General features: G+C 40.5%; 1 protein-coding gene and 1 long non-coding RNA gene across 2 annotated transcripts in view; one reads left to right on the top strand and one right to left on the bottom strand.

The window, feature by feature from the left end:
- The window catches only part of LOC135492397 (FMRF-amide neuropeptides-like), a 62,045-nt gene extending 60,544 nt beyond the window's left edge, over positions 1-1,501 (top strand). Inside the window, exon 3 of the mRNA XM_064778860.1 lies at positions 263-1,501. The gene's annotated coding sequence lies outside the window, so the exon portion shown is untranslated. The remainder of the gene's footprint in view (positions 1-262) is intronic.
- A 6,594-nt stretch (positions 1,502-8,095) lies between these two features.
- LOC135492853 (uncharacterized) lies at positions 8,096-8,937 on the bottom strand. Its single transcript, XR_010448141.1, has 2 exons — positions 8,906-8,937; positions 8,096-8,253 (listed from the first exon to the last, which is right to left on the bottom strand). It is a non-coding gene; the product is annotated as an uncharacterized LOC135492853 (long non-coding RNA).
- Positions 8,938-9,318: the final 381 nt, after the last annotated feature.

The raw sequence follows: 9,318 nt of genomic DNA on the forward strand, positions 1-9,318 counted from the left end.
AGCTAATAAGGTTAAACCCAGGAAACAGCGGCGGTTTTGGCCAGAATGACTCGAAACTGAATTGAATCTGCCAACTAAAACGTCGAAAACAACTGAGATACAGGGGTCGATACAGAAAAAACCATATCATAACCTCTAAAAGCGTTACCACTCTGTTATGTAAGCCTAGTTTTTTCCTATTGCGGTCAGTATAACTTCTTTCTAGCATGTTTTCGCCCGGTTTACTGCCTCCTAACACATTCCGTATGCTTTATCTTTACAGTTATACAACAACTCGACAACTCGCCTGACCTCAACGTATAAACGACCTGAATCAGCGGATATCGTCCTGTGCACTCTACAAGAGATGAAATAATGTGTTTGAAACTCTAGACAACGATCTGTGCACATTCGGGTGTTTTCTAAACCAGAGCCTTCCCTTTGAAAAGAATCTTATTCCAGTATATATGCTCGTCACAAACAAAACTCTATGATCTGAAATTCCGTTCACACCGTATTTCTTTCTCACAACAGACAACCAAAATCCTTGAAATAGGCTGAAAACAAAGCTCTGGTTTACTAAATACATGTATAGCGCAAGATCGGAATGAGAGTCTTCAACGTTTATTAGCCGTTGTCGGTTGAGACATATCGACCATCATGAAAGGTATTTCGTGAGGATGTTATCAAGATGTTAATCAATATTTGCCCTGATGACCCTTCGATAAGACAGTAGAACAATGTGAATTTAGGCCGAGGTGCGAGCGGGCTTTGTTTAAAGACAATATACCATGTATTGGGCAGGGCCGGTAATTTTTAACTGCGAGATACGCCAAGGGGCAAAACAGTGTTCTAGGAAGTGGAACATGAACAAATTGAGAAATGTCCACACTGCCTATGCCATGACAAAAAGCCATGGCTCCATAGTCTATGCGATGTTGGATGATGATTGATTGATTGATCCTCCCTGAAGTAACCTATGTCGACAATACCCGACACTAGTTTGGAAAATTCCATCAAAGGCCCGGTCCCAGAACGCCATGATCAATAGATAAAGCATTCGTCAAACGTTATTTTTGTATAAATATTTGGATACTAAAGTAGGCCGGGTAGTTTTTATTCAGCAGGTATCCCTGTGGACCAATGTGTGAGTAACAATTCCGCCGGAGAGCAAATGATCGTGCAGGGCGTACCTGATTATACCAGTGCTGTCTTTGTCCTGGGTGTGACAAATGGCATGTCATTTGGATGGCTCATCGTGAATTAATTGCTGGATATTTTTTTATGGATACTCCACCACATAAAATGCTATCGCTTCTTTTTTTAGCTGTTTCCGATAAAAATAACGTCATTTAACTTTGAAAAATTAGCAAGACTATTTTTAAACTCGGTGTATGAGGTGCATCTACTCTTATTGCTCTTACTCGAAGAACAGGGGACCTTTACATCTTGTCTAACCTCACATCATCAGATCAATCACTTGTAATGCATCTTGGATTGTCAATAAAGCACTGTTATAGTAGTTGAAATCTAATCAAGATTCTTGCATTAACACAAGACGGTTTTGTCATGCACAGCAGCATGTACACTGTAGCGCCGATTTGAAGTGATGGTATTTCGTCCACCAAAACGTGAGAGAAGAGATTGTCACAGTGATGACTGGTGATACCGGGCGTGGCTGTATCATAATCAGCTGTTTTATAAACCTTCTCCATGGTTGATGACGGCGTAGTTGAGATATTTAGTTTCCCATACATGTACAAGTACTATCCTTTTAAGATTATTGTAAGATTCTTATAATCATAAAAATCTTTTACGAATCATACGCGCACATGTACAAGAGACTGGCTTAGATCTGAACACGTCGTCGTAGTATTTCCCATCCTTACGAGATGTTTTCTATCTCAGCGAATATCATCGAGTAATTCAAACGGAAAACTAGCGATATTGATATTTTTAAACGACAGAGTAGATTATTTTTGTTAATTGCCGCTTTTCGTAAAAGCTTTTTGAGCAAGGCTAAAGAGCATGTCTCAATGCTGAGAGCAATCTGGATTAATAACTCTAAACTGAATGCAAAGTGCTGTTTAAGCCAATACTGCGAACAACCAAATATTCACACCTTTATTTCTGCGATGTGGTGGAGGAGGTCGATACTCCTGGCCAATTGCTACCCCTGGCCAGCTTGATGCATCGATAACCTCTCGTCATCATGAACTACACGCCTTTGAAACCTTTAATTCACTGAGGTGATTTCCATACCTTCGCAAAATTGTAAAATGATTTGTGACTTTTGCGTCCTTCAAAACAACATCGCTTGCTACGCATGGACAGCAGAACCTATGTAAGGAAACCCGTCAGACAAATGCTGCGTAATTGCAGAGGTAAATATCATTGGAAATAACGAATTAAGGAACCAAACTCAGTGACGTTGAAAAAGAGGGTGTCCTGCGAACAAAGAGGGGGCGACTAAAAGAGATCCAACCGTATTCAAGTGCTGCCCTGCCTTTCCTCCGAGCTCAAAGCAGTCATAATCGTAAAAGCCTTAGGTCCCCGCCCCAGCAAACTCCTGGATCCTCCACGATAGAGATGACAACTTGATCTGTCATGACTCTCGGCGCAATAACCAACAATAATGAGACTGACTCTTTCAACATCTTAAACGCTAATTACGATTTCTTCTAGTAGCTACGACACATTCTGAAAGCATTTCAGATGAGACGAATTAAAGAGACGCAGAGTAAATGTAGGTGATAGGACCCCACACCAACACTAGGAGCCATCTTTGTTCGTGATGTGTATTCTTCTCGACAATGAGTGCCAGGTGGACAAATCTAAATTTCGGCAGTCCCATTCAGTAGATAGACGCAAAAGGAATAATTACCAATTGGGATTAGAACTTTTTTAACTTGCAGCAAAGGAATGAAATGCCATTATTGAACCTCAGAAATGTTAGTTTGAGAATACTTGCTGAGATTTGTTTCCATCTGGTTTGGATGGTAAGGTATAATAGGGGAAGGCTATAGCCCTCCTATTGTATTCTCAACTGAAGCTTTGAAAGAAAATCCCAAGAGCCCGTGTCTGAAACGAGGGACGTGTGTGCTTCTCGAGTTAGTAACTAGGGAACAATGGCATAGCTGGGTGTTTTCAAGCTTACATAATTTTATACAGATGGCATCTCTAAGCAGATAGGAAAACACGTTTATTCAAACTCCCACGCCCACGCCACCCCCTTCATCAACTTATTTAATTCCACTATCATCTTAGTACCAGGCTGCTGTAAATCATTACAAAAACTCAGTTGAAGTTCAAACCTCCTGATGCGTCAAATGACCGAATTTCCCCCATATGGAATTCAAAACTAGATTTGATCAAAAGATCAATCACGGATGAACGACTTGATATTACAATTTGATTGATTCTGATGCTGATAGACACACGTGACATGGCTTTACTAACAAAACGTGACATTTCGGGTGTAATGACCCAGAAGAATTATTTCTCAGCGCCAACGCGAACTCCAAGTGTTCATCAATGTGAACTCAATCAGTTAAACTGTAAAACCACATATTCTCGCGGGCGTTGTATTTTCGCGGATGTGCATTACGTTTGTCGATTGAGGCCTATGGACCCCTGTGAAAGCTGCGTCGTGGGGGTCGATGTTATCATGATTTTCCCAGAAAAAGCCAGGAGAACAAACGTGAAACGCCTATGTACAGGCTGGCTTTGTTTCCTATGTACAAGTTGGATTTGTTTCCTAGGTACAAGTTGGATTTGTTTCCTAAGTACAAGTTGGATTGTTTCCTAGGTACAAGTTGGATTTGTTTCCTAGGTACAAGTTGGATTTGTTTCCTAGGTACAAGTTGGATTTGTTTCCTAGGTACAAGTTGGATTTGTTTCCTAGGTACAAGTTGGATTTGTTTCCTAAGTACAAGCTGGCCTTGTTTAAAGACTGTTTATTGGGCTAGCCCTGAATTCTTTTAACTGCGACGTAAGGGGCAAAATAACGTTATGTTTTAATTAATAACCATGTTTCGTTTTCGATCGGAAAAAAACTAAAGAAATTTCGTAAATGTGCCAAGATGAAAATTGTCGAAAACTATTTTCCAAAACGCAAAAATAAAGAAGACGTTATAAAAGTATGCAGCTTTACTTAATAATGCACCATGAGACTTCTATTGCAGAAAATCTGACTTTAATTTTAAGATCCAATGCAGTTTCACCGCTCAAAGCGCTTTTCCTAAGTCACCAACTCAGTCGGTGACCTATCTTGGTCTGGACAGAATCCAGGTAGTTAAACACTACGAGAAGACGCTTTCAATTTTTTCCTGTCTTTTCAATTTATGATGATATCAGTTTTCTAGTGGCCATAATGGGCAAGATTTCGTTTGATGTGATGACTGTATTCCGGCCATTATACGGTATTAAATCACATCAGTTATATCTGCGAGGGACATCATCGCTGACTTTTGCTCAGGATGTAGGAGGGCTTTAGGTCCAAAGTGATTGACCTATGATATGACCCTCATACCACGAGGAAGATATGGAACTAATGCAATAAACGATTCTGAAAAACTGAATATGAAGTTTTCGCTCTGGAGACCTCGATGGTGGGGTTCTCCCTGACGATAATTTTCGGAGTGACGATGATTTTTACAGTTCTTTTTATGTGTGTGTGTGTGGGGTGGGGTGGGATGGGGGGGGGGGGGGGGGACAGGACAGGAACAGGCAGGGAAGGTGGAAAAAATGAAAAATGTACATGTACATGTATATCACAGGAATTGATTCCAAAAGGACATCTATTTAGTTTCATACAGCCAACACATTTAAAAAATGCCGATGTATGCATATAAGTTGTAGTTTAGTCAGTTAGTGATTTATTTGATCACTCAGTTATGTCAAGTATCCTTAATCCCCTCCAGTATCCCTTACACTCGCTAACCTCTGGGAATAAAGCCAGTCGTGATCCGTAGTTGATCGTCTGAATTAACACTCTAGTTTGAACAAGAGCGATTGATTTCGCCCGAACAGCTGAGAAAATATCTGTGACTCCCACAAACCTCAAATATGGTCGACATTTCAATGTATGGGCGGCCATGATAGTTTGGTTGTTGACACATTACCTACACACTCATGATCACGTCCACTGCACGTTCAAGACGAATCGATCCCATTTTATCAACAGCTCGTCGCAGGTATTTTGTATCAGTCTTAATCAGCTTGGTACTCCTATAGTTCTGTATATTAAACCACATATCCTTTGTGTATTCCGAACAAAGAAAAAACAGTTCTTAAACAAACTAATGCAGGCAAACTGAATAACTCTGGGATGTTTGGTTGAATACTTAGTCTAAATCCAAATAAGACTCTCAGAGAATTCTTAGTTAACTCTTTTTCAATTTCGTAAAGATTTTTCAAAACATACTTTAGGATCTAAACTAAGAATCCTACAGGTTGTAACGAATGTACATGCAAATGTACAAGGAACTGTATAAGATTTTAACTAAGAATCGTAACCGATTTTCTTCACCTGGGATCAATCACCGGACTTCCGGACATCTACTCGCCGCAACTAGATACTGATTGCTTTATTTAACCATACTAAGATTTTATGACAGCTGACTTCAGTTCAAAAACGTACAAAAAGTTCATGACAAGGACTGGTTTTGTCCTGAAATGTCCGCTCTAGCGAAAGTTGTTTCTACCTTTAGACAAGCATGCATCAGACCAAGGGATGTTAGTTTCCACGCCTGAACCTTTGAATTGGTCACCATAGGTTAATCAAATCCACTATCTTGGATGACCCAGATCCCCACCTTGATAACACACAATCCCTTGGTTTTAAGGCTTTTGCCATGCCGAAGCCTTGCGTGTACAGATGGGATGACCCTGCGGTGTGTTACTAAAGCAATGCCCTTGTACCTCTAATTGGCTGTCTTTAACAAGATCATCATCTCCCCGAAACAATAATCGTGTTCGGCAGTATCGATGCCGAGCGCTAATGGGCTATTAAAGGACAGGGAGAATGTCATTACATGGAGTCACAATTGCTCAAGTTGCCCTCAAACACGGCATAAATCTCACTCCAGTCGTATTCTTATCCTAAATTGTTTTCGAACATGGTGAACCATTAATCAAGACGATTGCACTCAAATGCCACGATCTCTAATGAAATTTCCATTCGTTGTCCTTTTTATCTACAACATTGGCGTTTGATTTCACATTACAGCCTACCCCGTTCATTCAAAAATAGAAAATGGAATCTAAATCTTGGAATTTGTGTGAATTACTCCTGACTGAAGATAAATTTCAACAAAAGACCGTTGTGTGGTCCGACATACGAGCACTTCAGCAAATGTCCTCGCTTATACCTGCATGAAGGTAATGTCTGTTTTTTTTACGTGAGCCACAAAAGAATTTAATGAGTAACAACGGCGATTAACACGTACGGTCTTTAAGGGTGGCTATTTGGGTTTGCACTTTCTGATGGCGGCCTTCTTCAGTATCGGAGTCATTATGCTCACCATGGAGAGTGAGTTTCCAAAATTGCAAAGAAGCGTATCTTAATCTTGTGTATTGAGGTCAGGCAATCCACCTTACTAAGCAACCTGCTTGGATCAGTGGTGCCTTTAAAATCTATGCATCACAAGAAAACGACAAAAGCTGCGCTCATTGGTACATTTTTTACCAATTTCCATTTTTGCCTGATTGCATACGTTATGCCAATGCGTACGTGCTTCACTCAAGCCCTTGCTTCCGCTCGCACGGAACTGCCTTCAATGTTAGATTTTTACAAACCAAATTCAAATGACAATGTCGGAAATTGATTCTTTAGGTGGCTTCGTTTTCTGCCGATTCGGAACGGGGATTTTTTTGTTTTAAATTCAAGATAACTTCTATTTTTTTCAGTATCTGCGTGTCTCATTGTCGGCAAACAAAAATCGAATCGCATTAGAAGTACCCCTAACAAATTTAAGCCATACGTTGACAACAGAACGTAAACAGGGTGCTCCTCAAAAAGCTGCCATCGCAACGATACACTCACCATCACTATATGACGTTTTTGGGGGGCGTTTAAGGCATGTTTATTCTCGACAAGCCAGTGCTTGACATCACAAATGCAAGTCTCGGCCTGAGATTCCCCTTTCAGGCTCTCTACAGCATTACCACATTGCGTTATCGTCTGCATAGAATTGAAATGGTACCTCGGACTCGCGCATTACCCGAGTGGTAAAGTATACACCGTTTTTTATGGCATGATTGCACGGACTGTATCGCCGGTGTAGAAGGTACATGTAGTAGTTACCTCATGCACGGTAATTCTGTCATCAGCAACCTCATTTACAGGAGATGCTGTCATTAACAGCCTCATTCACAGGTAAGGCGATCATAGGATATCAGTAGCCTTCAACAACCTCATTCACAGGCGAAGTTGCATCGACAACCCCATTCACAGGCGATGCCATCTTCAGCAACCACATTTACTGGCGAAGCTGCCATCACCAAAACAAAAAGATATCCATCTTTACGTTAAGCAATCTGATTCGGTGTCAGAAAACACTAAATGCTTTCAGACATGCCATGTCTATTGCCTTATCTTCCAGCCTTGAGTCCATGTGAGATGGACAGAGTGACGAAATGGACGACCGGGGGAGTTAACCGACACTGGTTTCAAATGACCAGCTTGGTTGACATGGACTTCACGTTCGTTGTCACTTGTAATGTAATGAGTCACCCAGAACGAACAAATCAATTACAAAGAGTGGGCTACATCACGATTCACGATGTCACTTTTTACCCGTTATGTCATGTCACCTTTTCAATCCGAAACCATGTATCTCGAGTATAAGTTCGTCCATTGTAGTGATACACGTGAATCCTATGTAAACGCAGCCTTTTTGGACGAGAGAAAATCTGAGGAATTGAAGATCCTATTGTAAAGATAGTATTAAAACCACTAGGACGGTCATTTGCACATCGGTTTGTAAAAATAACGAACTCGGGCGGCATACCGCAACGAAACAAAGCGGTTGACCAGTGGAATCCCATGGTCTTTGGTCTTTGGTCTCTTTTGCGATGTACCTTAATATAGTTCTTTAAAAAAGAGAAACGGCAGTTGATTTTAGGTGTTGTCAGCTAATATTTATTTCAAACTAACATTACACAGAATAGACGCAAACCGCCTGGACCTTACATCTCTTGCATCCTGATGAAGCGGAGCAGTCCCTTCCAGAGCTGATGGGTGTCATATGACTTGGAGTATCCTGTGCCCAGCTGGAAATGATAATGTACACATTTTCACATAATTACGTAACAAATAGTGCTCATAACAAATCAACACACAATATCATAAATGATTAAAGACTGAGAATATGGAAATCTGAAAACCAGTCTTTTTGGAAGAGCTGTCAGAATTTTAGAACTTTATATATTTACCGGTTATTTTCATCAATTCACTGTAGGCCTAATGATATAACCAAGAAAACAAAATGATCCCTCGTTCAGCTCTAAATTCCTGACTATGAAAGTTCGTAATCCTTTAATAGCCGTGGCATGCTCGGACAACGCTTAACTAACCTATCGTTTGGAGAAAAAGGCTCCTTTGCAAATGGGAACACCTTTACACGTGGACACGACAAGAGTTCAATCGAGTAAGACGAACTCCTGGCTGATAAAAGCACCAAACAGTTTTGTAATGGTAGATATAATGTTCTTGCAGAGATTTCTAGTGCCAAAAATCTGCCTTTCTTCAAAATTAGTTACCATTATAGCCTGCCACTCAGTCGGCGTAATGTTTTTGTTTTGCAATCGCGTTTCTCTAAGGTATTTCAGGATGATTCATAAAAATTCCATTTCCTTCTTTGCTGAAATTGTTGCCGTAGTTATATTCATGGTAAATCCACAATAACAAATCAAGAATACGTACGGTGAGTAGACCTGGCAGTCCATCAGCTTGGCAAGATTCGTGTGGACCGGCACTGTACTCAGTCGATGTCTTACGGACCAGCAGCGGCAAGCATGTTGCGTGGGCCTGAAATATACATGTATATGGTGACATAATTGAGATAATTGAGATTGCTTCTTTATATAGAATGTTTTGCAGCAACAGTAGAAACTATCTTTGGGATTCCAAATTTGTCGTGAATTAAAACATCAAAGCCTCCTACTAGTGATGGTTTATCTGATGTGTGTCAGCACATGCGAAGTAAACTAAACAATTTTTCTTGCAGCTTATAGCAGCAAGTTGAGGACGAAATATTAAATGCAGGTACATAGTGCATTACAATAACGTAAAAGGCCAACTCGATGCATTTGAAAATGTCCCTTTATCCTAAAGGG

Source organism: Lineus longissimus, chromosome 8 (genome assembly GCF_910592395.1).
Source record: "Lineus longissimus chromosome 8, tnLinLong1.2, whole genome shotgun sequence".
In the NCBI taxonomy this organism is placed as follows: Eukaryota; Metazoa; Nemertea; class Pilidiophora; order Heteronemertea; family Lineidae; genus Lineus; species Lineus longissimus.